At 43.2% G+C, this 15604-nt stretch overlaps 1 protein-coding gene across 3 annotated transcripts in view; it reads right to left on the bottom strand.

The window, feature by feature from the left end:
* The window catches only part of arhgap36 (Rho GTPase activating protein 36), a 310907-nt gene that overhangs the window by 155715 nt on the left and 139588 nt on the right, over positions 1–15604 (bottom strand). The window contains exon 1 of one of the 3 annotated variants that reach the window (XM_078547032.1): positions 13615–13948. The exons of the other annotated variants lie outside the window; for them this stretch is intronic. The gene's annotated coding sequence lies outside the window, so the exon portion shown is untranslated. Of the gene's footprint in view, positions 1–13614; positions 13949–15604 lie in introns of those variants that run through there. 3 annotated transcript variants of the gene reach the window in all.

Here is a 15604-nt window from a genome sequence, read left to right as displayed (position 1 = left end):
TTAGACAAGGATGGAGGGAAGAAGGAGAGTACAACAGAATAAAGGCAGATAACAACAGATTACCACTCAAATCAAACTAACATCATAAACAGTATGGCGAGAAGGTCAATCACAAAATAATTCACTGTACTTTGGAAATAGCACATAACATCAGATGAAATTTTCATAGTTTCTTGCATGCTTTTTCATATATACATAATGCATAACCTCCCATAGTCCCAGTTACATTAAGTCAGATGATGTGCTATTTAATAAGGGCAGGAGCATAATATGTCAGGCACAATACATTATTCTGCTGATAAGGTGTAGATGTGTTTCTCTTTCCGAGTAAAAGTGCAATTTCTCCTGTTTCTCGAGATAAATGCCAAAAAAAAAATGGTCAGGTGAGAATTTTTCCCTTTCTGTAAATACTGAAGACCATAAAGTCTAATTGTTAAATAAAGAGAAGCTAAGATCACTATTTCTGTTTAGTGAGATCACTCAGAATTTACTGGTTGTTTGGTTAAGGAATTTTGTAACTTTTATATTATTATCTATAGATATCTAAACCTTTGTTTCAATTGGACAAATATATTTTCCAAATGTATAATCCTCCTGGAAAATAAAGTAACCATAATATATTTTGTAAATCTGATCCTTTTTGCTGCGAGATTAGTGGTTCTGGTGCTCAGTGTGACTGTGCATTAAAATCACATTGGGTCCTATTTGTGCCATATTTTTGCATATTTACAAAGCTCTCATTTACCTGTCATCATTCAGCATGGGGAAGTAAAATTGCGGTTTAAGATGTAGATCCATTAAAGCAGCAGTCTTATGGTTATAGGGTCTAACTTTGCCATCAGGTCAGACAGCTTGTTCTTTGTCATTGCTCTGCCTTGGTATCATCACTGACTTACAACCAAGGAAAAGTTCACTTAAGTAGAAGAGAGAAAATTAACCTTGAATTTCATTGTAACAATGACATCAAAGTTGCCTCAAACTAGTGGAAAATAGATCAGGCAATTGACCACATGAAGCACGAGGAAAGGACTGGGATTGAACAACAAGTGAACCAAACTTGCTTGACAAGTTGATTTAACACATATGTAGATAAAAAGAAAAGATCACAGATGTATTTTTGCTCCAGTGATGCGAATTCAGGCTTGGCATAATGTTAGTCTCAATAACTCCTCCCAAACATTTCACTTTCCCAGATAAAATAAAAAATATTTAAAGAGCAGCTATGGAGAACAGAAACAAACAAAAGGATCAAAATTTTAATTCACTAAATCTGTTTTCTTTTAAAACGTTGTTTTGATAGTTAGAATTCCATATGTTGTAGATTAGTTTCTGCTCCCATTTCTGAAGATGTGGGCGGAATCATCCCAGATTTTCACTAAGTGCAGTAGCGGGCGGGGAAAGGGATGTTTTATCCATTCGGCACAATGGCAGGTTTTCGCGCATTATCGTCCATTCCTGCCTCTTTAATTATGCATTCCCGGGAAACACACTAGATTGCTGGCAGGGCGTCCTCTGATTTGCCCGCCACACCGTCACCTCAGGCCTTCAGCACTCTTCAAGGGATTGGAAGCTGCTGGGAACTGATGGCTGCCAAAGGGAGGAAACATGTTGCCCCCAGAGTTAGTGATTCCTCCCTCGAGCACCTACTGGACACAGTGGAGGCCCGCCATGATGTCCTCTGCCCCTAGTCCAGGCAAAAACCAGCAAGCAAGGTCACCAATCCAGCATGGGAGGCGGTGGCAGCAGTAGTCAGTGCCAACGCATTGCAAGAGAGGACAGCCATCCAGTGTAGGAAGAGGATGAATGGTCTCATCCATTCCGCAAGGGTAAGTCAATCTTCTCATTGCTCTCAATTCACACACTCACAAATCCATCCACAGGGATCTCATACCTCAAGGGAGAACACCATTAACTCTCACACACACCCTCACACCTCCATCAGGCTCAAATCCTCTGGAGCTCACATCCTCATCTGGTCCATGGCTCCGCCCACCACACAAACATTCCACACAGTGCCATGCATCCTGCTCACACTCTCTCCACCTGTTTTCATACAGGAGAAGCTGGCTCACAATAGCAGGGAGAGATCCAAGATGAAGGGTGGAGTGGCCCACATTAGATCCCTCACTCACTTTGAGGAGCTGACCAGTGAGGATGTGGACCATGCCTGCAGCGATGGTGAGTTTGGTGGCGAACACCCTCATGAGGATCCTGCACCACATTATCCCTCCTTCAACACAACTGTGAGTGCTCTCTCTCCTGCTTTTCACTGTGCTGCCATGCACTAATTATTTCTACTTCGGTTCACAGGATGCTCTACCGACATCCTCATCCAGCCAGTCCCTCAGCTCCATCCACGTCCTCAGCTCCAGTGAAGAGGACACCTCCTCCATTGAAGAGCTGGAAATAAGCAGCCTGGAAGACCCACCGCAGCGCTTACCCACACCCTCCACCAGTGCAGGGACTCACACCTCAGTGAGACCTAGATCTAGAGCAGGCTCGGGTTCACAATCTAGTGGTTACTGCATGGGCACATGTCCGCAGCAGTAGGAGGCAGATTCAGCCAAACTCCATGGCACTCGGAGGACTGTTGGGGAAGAGGCATCTGTGAGGTCCGAGTCAGATAACGAACCTCTGGAGTTGACCTTCCGATTCATCGTGGAGAGTCAGCAGAAGGCAGGGGAACATCACACAGTACTGTTGGAAGCCATCAACAGAGTGGCACATGAGTAGAAGGAGGGCGCCCGTCTGCTCTCTGATGCAGTGGTGCCCACATGTGTGCATATGGAGGTCCCCATGGGAAGGAAAGCAGATTCCATAGAGACCGTGGTCCAGCAGAATGTGCAGATGCGCGCAGACCTGCACTCCATCAAGGTAGCCATGGGTGAGTTCCTGCAGTGTCAACGCGAGAGAGTAACGGGGCATCTCAACGTCCCTCCGGGTGCTCCTTCCCTTCAATGAGTCAGGCCGAGCCCTCGGGCACCCCAAGGGAGGGGGAGCAGCAGCTGGACACCCCTGGGTAATCCACTCAGGAATCTCAGAAGGTGTCCTCTCCCTCCGACCCACTTTGCCGTCAACCTCATCCTCTGTTTTGGGAGGCAGTGGCATAGTAGTATTGTCACTGGACTGTTGTTCCAGACACCCAGGGTAATGATCTGGGGACCCAGGATCAAATCCCGTCATGGCAGATGGTGAAATTTAAATTCAAGAAAAATCTGGAATTAAAAGTCTGATGATGACCACAAAACCATTGCTGATTGTCGTAAAAACCCATTTGGTTCACTAGTGTCCTTTAGGGAAGGAAATCTGCCATCCTTACCTGATCTGGCCTACATATGACTCTAGACCCACAGCAATGTATGGTTGGCTTTTAAATGCTCTCTGAACAAATGCAATTAGAATGGCTAAGCCAACGACACCCACATCCCATGAACGAATAAAAACAATTTTTTTTAAAAAAAAAACAGCAGCCAAGCAGACGGAGACTGTTAGGAAGGGAGTTCCAGATTTTGACTCAGTGATAGTGAAGTTTTGTTGCAAGTCAGGATGGTGTGTGGCTTGGAGAGGAATTTGCAGGTGGTGGTGTTCCCATGTGTCTGCTGCCCTTATCCTTCTGGGTGATAGAGTTCGCAGGTTTGGAAAGTAATGTTGAGAAGCCTTGGTGATTTGTTAGCTTTCTTACTTCATTATATACTTCTAAATTTAATTCCACTGCACTGGTACTTCTCAATGGTGCCACATTTACCTTGTTACTTACATTGTTGGCTATATCTTTACCCCACCACCTCCCCCACCCCCTGCGAAGCGTCCCTTGCTTCTCCCCAGAGTTGGTGACCCTGGTGGAGTCGGCACAGCAGAGGCATTGGAGAATGATCAGAAGGAAGGGGTACTATGTCAGCTGAAATGGAACGGCTGAGGGAAGCTCTTGGGGAAAAGTTTTGAAAATAAGCAGTAATATTTGTTTAATTTTTCCATCATAACATGTAGGAAGCTGCATTAATATTCTCCTGGATCACTTTGATGCCTAATGATAGCACTAAATGCCTAATGATCACTTCCAAACACTTTCGCTTTCACAAATTTGACAAGCAAGGTGCGAGTTCTTCAATGATCTGTGATCAATACTCATTGTGAGTTACACCATTTGATGTCAGATCAGCACTGATCGCTTACGAGCTTTTATCAATGCTAAATCGATGGCAGATCTTTCAGGTGGGGGCTGTTGTTCACAATTTATATTAACAATTTGGACTTTGCAATCAAAAACACAATTTTTAAATTTGTGGATGACACCAAATTGGGAAGGATAGCGTAGTAATTATGGTATTATTTAGTGTGTAATGTAAAATACGCCAGAGTTTTGCCATTCACGGACTACCAGAAGGAATCATTTCTGATAATGGCACACCATTTACGAGTGCTGAGCTTCAAGAGTTTATCAGTCTCAATGGTATCACTCATAAAAACTGCACCATACCACCCTTTCTGAAATGGACTGGCCGAAAGGGCAGTTCAAACGTTCAAGGCAGGCAAGAAAAAGCCAGCTGGTGATTCCTTAGCAACCAAACTTGTATGCTTTCTTTTTCATTACAGGACTACCCCTCATACAACAATAGGTGTCACACCTGCGGAGTTATTATTGAAATACTATCTCAGGACATAATTGAGCTTAATAAGGCCGAAAGAGGGGAAGGTGGAAAGGAGTCAGGGAAGCCAGAAAACTAGATACAAATGGCATAGTCGTAAGAGGAAATTTACCGTGGGAGAGATGGTTTTTGTGAATAACTTCGGGGAAGGACCAAAGTGGTTACCAGGTGAAATAAGTGCGGTGACTGGACCTCTATCTTACCACATGGAATTGTAAGGCAGGGTCATCCATAAACATGTGGACCATTTAACTAAGTAAGTGACAAATCACCAAGATTTGGTTCCACCAGTGACCATGACCAGGTCTGCATTTCCTGTTGAGGATACTCAATCCAAGACTGACATGTCTGATGTTCCTGTAAGTGTTGAGGATACAGAACTGCAAGTGCCCACTGAAGCATCTGATGTTCAGGCAACTCTGGAAAAGGAGGTTTCTGACAAAGAATCTGAAGTTGTAGAGCTGCGACGTTCCACACGTACCAGGAAACCACCTGAAAGACTGAACTTGTAAATTCCTTACCCAGTGTAAATATTGTCTTGTCTTAAAAAATATGTACTTGCAAATATAATATGCATGGCCAAGTTAAAGGAGGAGGAATATAGTAATTATGGTTTTATTTAGTATACAGTACCTTAAAGAATAATACTTAGGCAAGATCACATGATCTCTAGTAACCAATAGGAGAGTAACACATGCTACCTCAGCAGTAAGTGTAGAGATAGAGTTGGATTTGGAAGCACATGTATAGTGCTGCTGAGTGTATTGCAAATAAATTTAAAGTTTCCACCCAACAAGTGTCTGCAGATCAACTTTATCATTAATAGCACAACTCGGCCATCCTGCAACAGATAGTCAAAACGAAGGAGGACTACAATAAATTAATAAACCCGTAGAATGAACAAATAATTGGCAAATGAAGTTCAGCATAATTAATTGTGAGTAGTATAATTTGCTAAGAAGAATAGGAAGGTTACTTATTACTTGAAGGTGAAAGTATGTGGGGTAGAGGAACAAGGGGATCTCAGAGTACAAATATGGCTAAAAGTTGCACCACAGATTAGCAAGGCCATAAAAAATGCAACAGTCACTGGGCTTTATTTCCGGAGGGATGGAATTGAAAAGTAAGTAAGTTATGCTAAATCTGCATTGAACTTTGGTCACCACAAGAGAGGTGGGGAGGAAGGGGTCCAGAGGTAAGAAGGAGTCCAGGCGGAGGAAGGATTCCAGGGGGGGAAGGAGTAAAGGTGGAGGAAGGAGTAAGGGGAGGTGGTCACGTCCAGGTGAACATGCAAGGGAGGGGTCTGTGGAGTTGATGAATGCTTCTGGGAAGCAAAATGAGAGTGGGCGTGGTAGGAGGGAGCAGTGAGAATGAGAGAGGGCAGGGTAAGCTGGTAGGGGAGGAGGGTGAGGGTGCAATGGTGGTTAGTGGGGACTCTGAGGAGGTGGTAAGGAGGAGGTCGGGACGTCAATGTGGATGGGGTGGGATTGTCGGGAAGGTAGGGAACATGCATGTTCACCTGGACATCCCCGGAAAGTAAAGGGTTCTGTTTGGTAGGTGACAGTGGGTAGCTGGAAGGTGGTGCCAGGGGGGTGAACAGTGATGGAGGAAAGAACATGGGTGACTGGCCGGGAGGGGGGGATGATGGGTAACAGGGCATGGGGGGTAGGAGAGGGAAAGGAAGTGTAGATGGGGTGAAGAGGGTAGGGGTTTATTTTTCATTCATTTACAGGACATGGGCGTCGCTGTCTAGGCCAGCATTTATTGCCCATCCCTAATTGCCCTTGAGAAGATGGTGGTGAGCTGCCTTCTTGAACCACTGAAATCCATATGGTGTAGGTACTCCCACAGTGCTGTTAGGAAAGGAGTTCCAGGATTTTGACCCAGCGACAGCGAAGGAATGGCGATATATTTCCAAGTCAGGATGGTGAGTGACTTTGAGGGCAATTTCCAGGTGGTGGTGTTCCCATGTATCTGCTGCCCTTGTCTTTCTAGGCGGTAGTGGCCATGGGTTTGAAAAAGGCTATCAAGGGTGTCTTGGTGAGATTCTGCAGTGCATCTTGTGGATGGTACACATTGCTGCCACTGTTTGTCAGTGGTGGGGGGAGTGAATACTTGTGAATATGATGCCAGTCAAGTGGGCTGCTTTGTCCTGGATGGAATCAAGCTTCTTGAGTGTTGTGGGAGTTGCACGGATCCAGGCAAGTGGAAAGTATTCGATCACACTCCTGACATGTACCTTGTAGATGATGGACAGGCTTTGGGGAGTCAGGAGGTGAGTTACTCGTCGCAGCATTCCTAGCCTCTGACCTGCTCTTGTAGCCACAGTATTTATATGGCTTCCCCAGTTCAGTTTCTGGTCAATGGTAACCCCCAGGATGTTGATAGCGGGAGATTCAGTGAGGATAATGCCGTTGAATGTCAAAGGGTGGTTGTTAGATTCTCTCTTGTTGGAGATGGTCACTGCCTGGCACTTGCATGGCGTGAATATTACTTGCCACTTGTCAGCCTAAGCCTGAATATTTTCCAGGTCTTGCTGCATTTGGGCATAGACGGCTTCAGTATCTGAGGGGTCGCAAATGGTGCTGAACTTTGAATCATCATGAACATCCCCACTCCTGACTTTATGATGGAAGGAAAATGATTGATGAAACAGCTGAAGATGGTTGGGCCTTGGACATTATTCTGAGGAATTTCTGCAGTGATGTCCTGGAACTGAGATGATTGGCCTCCAACAGCCACAACCATCTTACTTTGTGCTAGGTCCAACTCCAACCAGTGGAGAGTTTTCCCCTGATTCCCATTGACTCCAGTTTTGCTAGGGCTCCTTGATGCCATACTCGGTCAAATGCGGCCTTGATGTCAAGGGCAGTCACTCTCACCTCACTTCTGGAGTTCAGCTCTTTTGTTCATGTTTGAACCAAGGCTGCAATGAGGTCAGGAGCTGAGTGACCCTGGCGGAACCCAAACTGAGCGTCAGTAAGCAGGTTATTGCTAACCAAATGCTGCTTGGTAGCACTGTTGATGATCCCTTCCATCACTTTACTGATGATTGAGAGTAGACAGATGGGATGGTAATTGGATAGATGGGATGGTAATTGGCCAGGCTGGATTTGTCCTGCTTTTTATGTACAGGACATACCTGGGCAATTTTCAACATTGCTGGGTAGATGCCAGTGTTGTAGCTATACTGGAACAGTTTGTCTAGGGGCGCGGCAAGTTCTAGAGCACAAGTCTTCAGTACTATTGCAGGAATATTGTCAGGGCCCATAACCTTTGCAGTATCCAGTGCCTTCAGCCATTTCTTGATATCATGTGGACTGAATCAGATGGGCTAAAGGCCGACATATGTGATGACGGGGACCTCTGGAGGAGGCCGAGATAGATCATCCACTCGGCACTTCTGGCTGATAATTGTTGCGAATGCTCTAGCCTTATCTTTTGCACTGATGTGCTGGGCTCCTCCATAATTGAGGATGGGGATATTTGTGGAGCCTCTTCCTCCAGTGAGTTGTTAAATTGTCCACCACCATGCACGACTGGATGTGGCAAGACTGCGGAGCTTAGATCTGATCCGTTGGTTGTGGAGTTGCTTAGCTCTATCTATTGCTTGCTGCTTAGGACTACTTGTGGGCCAATCAGCATGTGTTGTAGCTTCACCAGGTTGACACTTCATTTATAGGCATGCCTGATACTGCTCCTGGCATGCCCACCTGTACTCTTCATCGAACCAGGGTTGATCCCCTGGCTTGGTGGTAATGATGGAGTGGGGGATATGCTGGGCCATGAGGTTATAGATTGTGGTTGAGTACAATTCTTCTGCTGTTGATGGCCCACAGCACCTCATGTATGCCCAGTCTTGAGTTGCTAGATCTGTTTGAAATCTATTCTGTTTAGCAGTGTTGGTGCCACACAACATGATGGAGGGTATCCTCAATGTGAAGATGGGATTTTGTCTCCACAAGGGCTGTGCAGTGGTCACTTCTACCGATAATGTCATGGACAGATACATCTGCGGCAGGCAGGTTGGTGAAGTTGAGGTCTAGTATGTTTTTTCCCTCTTGTTGGTTCCCTCATCACCTGCCGCAGGCCCAGTGTAGCAGCTATGTCCTTTAGGGTTTGGCCAGCTTGGTTGTTAATGGTGCTTCCAAGCCACTCTTGGTGATGGACATTGAAGACCTCACCCGGGTCTGCACGTTCTGCACCCTTGCCACCCTCAGTACAAGTTGTGTTCAACATGGAGGAGTACTGATTCATCAGCTGAGGCGGGGTAGGGGGATCGCAGTATGTGGTAATCAGCAGGTGGTTTCCTTGCCCATGTTTGGCCTGATGGGTAGGAGGGGTGGTAGGGGGTTGGAGGGCTAAGTGGGGGCTAGAAGGATGTGGGGTCATGGGGTAGGACAGAGGGAAGGGGGGGGTGGTCACTGGGAGGTAGGAGTGGGTCGGGGTGGTAGGGGGTTGGAGTAGGAGTGGAGTATATGGTGGAAGGGATAGGAGGTGATGAGAGTAGGGGGTAGGAGAGTGTAGCTGGGGTGGGTGGGGATTGGGGGGTTGGGAGGTCTGGAGGTCAGTAGGGGGTAGTACGGGAGGGTGGGGTATGTCAAGGGTTTGGTGAGTACATTTCTGTGACACTGGAAATTGGGAAGAGGATGTGAAGAGGCCAGCCCATGATAATTGCTAGTACCTGCATTTAAACCACACTACAGGGACTTAGTTAAATTTCCAACAACTACAAGGACGTAAAACATTTCTATCTGTGGGCGCTTAAACATCGCTAAGGTACTTGCTGTGAGCACAGCTGAAGCTAGCTGAGAGCTGATTCGGCATCATTCCATGTCAGTTGAACACGAATGGCAACAGCTGAACATTTGCAGGCAAATGACTGTTTGCAATTCATGCGGTTTGAGTGCTGTGTGAATTCATTTAAGTGCAAGTTAACACTGTTGTTTGCACAATTCTGTCAATGTTTTCAGATAGAGATGGTCCCAGCACTGATTCTTGTGGAACACCATGCACTTCCCAACTTCTCCCACTCTGAATAACTACCCGTTTTGCTTTGTGCCTTGAAGCCAGCTAACAATCCATTCTGCCCCTTTACCCATGACTCCATATTCTCTGACCGTATTCACTAGTCTATTATGGAATACATTATCAAACACCTTTTGAAAGTACAAATAAATTACATCTACTACATTACCATAGTTTATTCTCTCTGCAACCTCCTCAAAAATTTCAATAAGGTTTGTCAAGCAAGACTTTCCCTTTTGAAATTCATGCTGACTATTCAATATTATATTTTTCATTTCTAGATGTTCTTCTATTATCTTTTTTTAGTAATGATTCCATTACAACTGATGTTAAGCTGACTGGCTATAATTTCCTGTACATGTCCTGTCCCCCTTTTTTAATGTAGGAATTACAATAGCTATCCACCAGTCCTCTGACACTACACCTTTTTCTAATGAATTATTAAATATGTGTAGTAAAGCCTTTGCTATCTTTTCCCTAGGTTCTTTTAAAATCCACCCAGAACAGAAGCTTTATCCTCCTTGAGTTTGTTTAGTTTATTCAATACATATCCTTTATTTTAAATGCACTTATCTAACTCATCGCATCATCCAAGTCATGTCTACCTGTTCTATCTTCCTGGTAAATACCAAAGAGAAATAATTATTTAATATTCCTGCCATCTCTCTATTGTTACCAGTAGTATTACCCTTTCTATCCCTTAATGGTTCTATTCCCATCCCAGCCTTCCATTTTGATTTATGTGCCTGTAAAACATTTATCATTTTGTTATATGTCCCATTATAATTTAATTTCATAGTTCCTCTTTGCTTTTCTAATTGTTTCTTTTTTGACTTCTTTCATTATCTTTTCGTATTTTCTCTTAGCATGCACTCCTCTGCTCTCGATGCATTTAATGTATGCCTCTTTCCTAACGCTTATGTCACATATTGAGTATCGACAAACTGTCCTAGTGCAGCAAGTTACAGACCTAATCCTACATTCAGCTGATAAAACCTAATGCACTTTGCAGCATAATGCATTCCAGTCTGATTGTTCCCTTCCTCACACATGGGCGTTGAGGCTACATCTAGTCCCCCCAATCTACCCCAATGATGGATAGCTATTTCCACACTCATCAGGGATTGAACATGAGGTAAGGTTTAGGACCATACTTTATGGTACACTTATCCACTGAGTTATGGACCCTTCAAACAGTATTTTGTCAATCTTTACCATTATCACTCTGTCACTGCTTACTGTTTGTCATCAAAATCAAAATATTGATAGAATTATACAATCATAGAACTTACTGTAGAAAAATACCATTTGGCCCATCGAACAACTATCTCACTTCCCCTCACAAAATCTTCTGGATTCTGTTTTAAAAGTAGTTCATGGCAGAGAATTCCTTTGAATAAAACAATTTTTCTAACCTTCCTTTTATTTGATTTATGATTATCTTCATTTGTGTACTCTCTTTATTATCTCATCAACCAGTGGAAACAATTTATCATTAGCTGCCTTATTATAACTCTTCATGGTGCTCATGACCTCTATCTTTATCTTTATCAGCTCAAATAAAAATTCTAAATTCTTGGGTCTCTTAGTAACCTTCACCCATCTGCTCCAATAATATCTTAGTGAATCTATGTGGCACCATTTCTATTACTTTAATAATCTTTTGATAAAAGGGTGGCCAAAACAGCATACAATATTCCAACTGTAGCCCGCCTGTGGTTTTGTACAAGTTCATCTCTTGTATTGTAGGTCTCGAGGTACAAAACCAAGGATTGCATTTGCTTTTTTGACTGCCTTATTTGTTTGCACTGCCATCTTTAATGATGTGTGTATTTGCACATCAAAGTACATTTGCTCCTTTATTGTAAATTAAAATATTACCATTCCAGATGTATTTCTTCTTTTCATTCTTACTTTCAAACTGTATTATTTTATATTTTCCTACAATAAGCTGCCCATCCATCTAGCCGTTTCATGTTCTCCCTCAGTATTTCACAATCCTCATCAGAATTAGCCTTCTCACCCACTTGAGTCACCCATATGTTTTGAAATTGTTACATCAATCTTCAAGTTTAGACCACAATTTCAATAAATAACTGCAACCATAATACTGATATGTGAATACCACTCACAAACTTATTTTCTACCTTTCCAACCATATTTCCACATGAACCTTCTTATTTAAGCATGGGCTGTTACCACAGGAAATGAGTAAGTTGGACAACTTCTATTTGCATTGTTTCTAAATGCTTTGATGATAATGGCATTTTGCAAGTTTCATGAGCGGTGTTTTGAAAAAAGGAACTGGTAGCCAGACAAGAATAAACATTCAACACCCCTCTCCCTCCAGTAATCAAACGCGCACCCCTTAAAGGGCCCTACCTTTTTTTAGAATTACTACACTATGCTTGTATGCAAACACACCGTGGCATCAAGTAAATCAGGCCAGATAATATCAAATATTGTTTGCACATTATCTCAGTATAATAATAATAGCATGCAGCTCTTCTGGCTAGTTAAACCCCCTCCCACAGTTTAGACCCAGTCTACTCCCATTCAGAAGAAGCTTGATTTAGGAGGTCAATATTAATATTAACAACTTAGATGCCATAAAGATCACATCCTGTTGATATATATGAAGTGATCATATAATATGCTAGAGTTCTTGGTACTGAACTATTATCCTTTACACTACAGACTGCACCAGTAACATGAGAGTTGAAATCACAGATTTCATTTTATGCTGCTGAATATATTCAATGGATTCTAAATTATAGAGAACTTCAGACTGGCACAAAACAAAATAATCACTGTGGATAAAAGGGAAGTAAAGGACCTTTACACAAAACCACACTGCTGGCACATATACTGTGTCTGCTCATTGCCAGAAAGAATAGCAACTAATGCCAACATGCCAACAGCTCTGGGTGGCAAAAGCGAAAACCTAGAGTGATGCTCTCCTCAGGCAGCAGCTCCACTCACTCATGTAGCGAGGTTCGAGATTGCCAATTTTCCCACTACTCCTGCACTGACCTTCTTTCCTCTTTCTCTTTAATTTTTTTTTAACTGGGTGATTAAAATGCTTTGGGGCATTTTCTTACATTTATCAATGCAATTTGTTATTGTTGGATTCTGGTCATGCTAGGCTGTGCTGAATAGTGTGGAAACCTAATTGTTATAATCAGAGCAAAAGCATAGTCCAACTTTCCCATGTATACTTCTCTGAAACTGGCTCACTTATCCTTCAGGTTCATTTGTAAATCTACATTTACACGAATATAGTACACTTGTTTATTCCTGAAATGTAAGGGCATTTATGCTAGGCAGTGCAGCTGACAGAGGAGCCCAATGTTTCTATCCAGCTCCTTTAATATAAAAACCCCTGTGATACTGTCATTGAAGTCATCTTCAGACGCTTTGATCACGTTATAATGCCGCAATGAAGCTAGAGTTGACAGTAAAGTGCGCATTATAATTAGGTGGAGAGAACTATAGAGTGCAATCTTAGCTTTATCAGGATCACTGTACTAGAGTAGGTATCAGTAAAGCCTTTTAGGTTGTAAAATTTCAGTGCAACAATTGTTTCTGTTTCCACTAGATTTTAATATAGCTCTGTCATACACAAACAAACTGAAAACTACACCCACTGGGACTATAAGTTTCATAGACTTTATTACCAACAAAATCAAACTGCTTAAAATCTCACAGAATTAAAGGCAGTTACATCATTAGCTTATCTGCAGTGTTACCTGATTTACATTTGACTCTGGAAGGGTGCAAATGCAATTCACATGGCATGTTGGAATAAATATGGTAACTAAATTCAGCAGCATAAATTAATGTATTAGCAGTAGTGTTAACTTCAAAGGAAACAGCCTTCATCAGATTACCCTATGAGACAATAAAATGTGACATTTACAAGTCTCACATCAGTACTCACTGTGAATGCCTCGATATCCGTATCTGAGATGCTGACAACAGTTCAAGCAAAATACCTTATCTCTCTCTCTCTCTGAAAAATTAACAATGCTCATGGATCCTATTCACTCCATTTGCTGCTCAGAGCTGCTGTTGCAAAATGACCGTGTCTGTGCATGTGACTGAGAGATAGTGAGAGATAGAGAGAGAGCTGGAGGGAAAATATCCCTCAAAAACTGTTCTTTCCATTTGCATTAATCACAATGTTTATACAGGCTGGGAATGTGACCAGCTTCCCTTCCATCTGTGGGAGTTAGAGAAGTCCAGAAAAGGGTGTAACTTGCCAAAAAGCATGCTCCAGATAGAGAGTGAGAAGCAGAGTATGACGAGAGAGTTTGTATGTGGATGAGGGAAAACACCCTACATAGTTAAGCGATCTACTGACAGAAAAACAGGCTGCAGTAAGCTTAGACTAAAAATTACACAAACTGTTAACCGCTACAAAACAGGGAGACCCAGAGGACAAATGATCAAGCCTCTTATTATCTTTCTATCTAGAGGTTTTACATACAGCTCATTAATGCCCTCGATCAGCAGTCGTCAGTTAAAATTGTCTCTGCAAGTGCATTAGTCATCCACTGGCTTTAATATACATAGTGAGAATGATTCTCCTCTGCACTCTCAGTTTATTCTTTAATGATTGCTGACTGGCTTCTATTACTGTGTTATATCAGAGACAGCCTCAGGTACTCAAGAGTAGCTGACTGCAGAAAGCAGCCAAATTTGTTGGTGAATCTTTCAGCATTTAAAAAGGAAGATTTTTAAATGAGGGCAATGCATTTGACGTAGACTACTTGGACTTCAGCAAGGCTTTTGATAAGGTCCCGCATGGGAGACTGATAATGAAGGTAAGAGCCCATGAGATCGAAGGCAGTTTGGCAAATTGGATCCAGAATTGGCTAAGTAGCAGGAAGCAGAGGGTGATGGTCGAGGGGTGTTTTTGTGACTGGATGCCTGTGTCCAGTGGGGTTCCACAGGGATCTGTGTTGGGCCCCTTACTGATTGTGGTATATATAAACGATTTAGACTTGAATGTAGGAGGGTTGATCAGTAAGTTCGTGGATGACACGAAAATTGGTGGGGTGGTAAATAGTGAGGAGGATAGCCTTAGATTACAGGAGAATATAGACGGGCTGGTCAGATGGGCTGATCAGTGGCAAATGGAATTTAATCCGTGTAAGTGTGAGGTGATGCACTTGGGCAGGACAAACAAGACACGGGAATACACAATGAATGGTAGGACCCTGGGAAGTACCAAGGGTCAGAGGGATCTTGGTGTGCATGTCCAACGGCCCTTTAAAGTAGCAGGACAGGTAGATAAGGTGGTTAAGGCAGCATATGGGATTCTTGCCTTTATTAGCCGAGGCATAGAATATAAGAGCAGGGAGGTTATGCTGGAACGGTATAAAATGCTGGTTAGGCTACAGCTAGATTATTATGTGCAGTTCTGGAATCTGCATTATAGGAAGGATGTGATTGCACTAGAGAGAGTACAGAGGAGATTTACTAGGATGTTGCATGGGCTGGAGAGTTTTAGTTATGAGGAGAGATTGGATAGACTGGGGTTATTTTCCCTGGAGCAGAGGAGATTGAGGGGGCGGAATGATTGAGTGTATAAAATTATGAGGGTCATAGATAGGGTAGACAGGAAGGAACTTTTCCCCTTGGTGGGGGGGATCAATAACCAGGGGGCATAGATTTAAGATAAGGCACAGGAGGTTTAGAGGGGATGTGAGGAAGAATTTTTTCACCCAGAGGGTGGTGGGAATCTGGAACTCACTGCCTGAAAGGGTGATAGAGGCAGAAACCCTCATAACATTTAAGAAGTATTTGGATGTGCACTTGCGATGCCATGGCATACAAGGCTATGGGCCTAGTGCTGGAAAATGGGATTAGAATAGTTAGGTACTTGTTTGACTAGCACAGACTCGATGGGCCGAAGGGCCTTTTTC

Source organism: Cetorhinus maximus, chromosome 8 (genome assembly GCF_964194155.1).
Source record: "Cetorhinus maximus chromosome 8, sCetMax3.hap1.1, whole genome shotgun sequence".
NCBI lineage: Eukaryota > Metazoa > Chordata > Chondrichthyes > Lamniformes > Cetorhinidae > Cetorhinus > Cetorhinus maximus.
Note: the sequence above shows the minus strand (reverse complement) of the source record. Positions and strands in the feature narration are given on the sequence as shown.